Here is a 2,521-nt window from a genome sequence, read left to right as displayed (position 1 = left end):
CACCCACCTCCTTTGTGCTGTAAATGTCAAATATATAATATTTATAAATGTTACAAGACCAATAATATCACAAACATTTTAATTTTCAAAATTACTCTTTAAATCAGTTAAGAGAAGGAAAGAGAAAAATCTGCAGTTATATTGTTTTTATAGTTTCCTACACATTTACCTTCACAGGTGCTTTTTGTTTTTATATGTGGGTTTGAATTATTGTCTTCTGTCACTTGCCTTCAGCCTAAAGAATTTTCTTTAGCATTTCTTGTGAGACAGGACTGCCAGCAAAATTATTTTCTCAGTTTTTTGTTTTTGTTTTTGTTTTTTTCATCTGGGAATGTCTCTAGTCTGCCTTTATTTTGAATGATAGTTGAGCTAGTCATAATATCCTTGGCTGACATTTTTTTTTCTTTCAGCACTTTGAATATGTCACCCCAAGGCCTTCTGGCCCCTATTTTTGGATGAGAAGTCGACTTTTATTCTTATTGGGGTTCTCTCTCTCGCTCTCTCTTTTTTTTTCCCTTATCATATGAAAAAGTTTAATTCTGGTAGACAAAAAAAAAGGCCAATTGAACTATAAAATACCATTTTCAATACATCAAATTGACAAAAATTAAAGGGATAGTGCCAGCACAAGGCTGGTTCACTGAAATCATGGTTGAGGTGAAATAGATTCTCATATACAGTGGAAGAATAAACTGATAAAATATCTCTAGAAAGCAATTTGACAGTAAGCATAAAGAGTTTTAGAAATATTCAAATACTGTAATTCAGTACATCTGCTTCTAGCAATTTATTCAAAGTAAATCATCTGAAGTGCCCTTGAAGATTTCTGTATAAGCCTGTTCTACTACAGCTACTTACTGTATCAGCTAGGAATGCATTTGGCTGTTTGTAACAGAAAACCTGACTGAGGCTTAAATCGGCATGGTGTTTATTGTTCTCATGTTATCAAGAAGCCCAGAGGTCAGCATCCAAGGCTGGGACAGCAGCTCCATGAAGCATGCCATCAGGGATCCAGTGATGCTCCTTGAGTCTTTCCACTGTATCATCTAGAGCAAGTGGCTGGCTTCCTCATGCCTAAAAATGTCTGGGTACTTCTAGGTTCCATGTCTGTGTTCCAGGCAGGATAAAGGGAGAAGGGCAAAGGTTCAGGCTTTCCCTTTTGTACAAAAAAAAAAAAAAAAACAAAAAAACCAGTAGCTTTATTGAGCAGACTTCCACTTGTAGCTCTTAATTTTGCCAGAGCTGAGTCATATGGCCTCCTCTAGCAGGAGCTTGGGAGGTATTTTTAATTATGCATCTTATCGTCTCCCTCACCCTAAGCAGAGTTCCACTAATAAGAAAGATGCAATAGGGGTTCCATTTAATTTTGTAATCCCTTGTAACTATAAATGTCAAGTTTTAAAATTTTTTGATCTAGAAAATGTTCACAATTCAAGGTCAAGTGAGACACAGGACAATGAACATATAACAATAAAATATAAATTTTGTTTAAAAAATATATAATTTACACAGGCACACCCACACATATGAGAAATAACAAAATGTTAATGATAGTTAACTTGTATACTGTTAGCATTTCAAGTCAGAGGGGTATTGACAGTTGGACATAGTTTTTATCTTATTTTTTTCTGTATTTTCTAAATCTGCTATAATGAACTTGTATTATCTTTAAAATAGGAAAAAAATTATTAAAAAAAAATACTCCTTATACTCTCCAAGGAGACTAAGTCCAAAATGTGTATGCTTATTCATTTTCATCTTCATTATCAAAAGAAAAGAGGCTATTGTTTTTTATTTGCTTTTGTGAGTTCTTTTAACTGAATCCTTCTTATTTATTTCATCTTCGTCATTTTCTTTTTTGAGCTTGCTGTTAAACCTGAATATTTTTCACCTGAGGGACGCTTGACTGGTTTTCGATACATGATTCTTCCATTAGCTGGAGCTGGTTCTTCATCTGCTTTGGCAGCCTTTCTCTCTGCTTTAATTTTCATGACTTCTTTGGCTGATAGGTCTCCCTTTTTCAAAACCACCACTTGAGGTTGTTCATCTTCTTTGTTGCTGTGTTCACCATCTTCATCTGGGAGCTGAGGCTGGATTCTCTTGGTCTCAACAGTGGGCCCTTCCCTATAGCCAACCCTTTCCTTGAAGCGAGCCAGGAACGTTGGCTTGGTGGGCTGCACATACGACACTTGGTTCCACTTACTGGGGTTCTCTTGTATGTGGCAATCCATTTTACTCTTTATACTTTCAAGGATTTTGTCTTTTTTCTTTTGTTCTTCACATTTTGACTATGACATGTCTGGGAGTGGACCTCGTTGTCTTAAACTTGTTTCTAGTTCATTGAGCTTCTTGGAAGTATAGATTACTTATTGTCATGAAATTTGAGAATTTTTCATTATTTATTTGAATATTTTTTCTGCTCCTCTGTCTCCTCTCCTCTAGTACCCCCATTATGCACATGTTCATAGGATCAATAGTGTCCCAAATACCTGAGTCTTTTTCCATATTTCTTCATTCTTTT

General features: G+C 35.4%; 1 pseudogene; it reads right to left on the bottom strand.

Moving 5' to 3' along the window:
- Positions 1–1,744: 1,744 nt before the first annotated feature.
- On the bottom strand, positions 1,745–2,231 carry LOC119542677 (annotated as a pseudogene).
- Between the last annotated feature and the right edge of the window lie 290 nt (positions 2,232–2,521).

The sequence above is a fragment of the Choloepus didactylus genome, chromosome 8 (assembly GCF_015220235.1).
Source record: "Choloepus didactylus isolate mChoDid1 chromosome 8, mChoDid1.pri, whole genome shotgun sequence".
NCBI lineage: Eukaryota > Metazoa > Chordata > Mammalia > Pilosa > Megalonychidae > Choloepus > Choloepus didactylus.
Note: the sequence above shows the minus strand (reverse complement) of the source record. Positions and strands in the feature narration are given on the sequence as shown.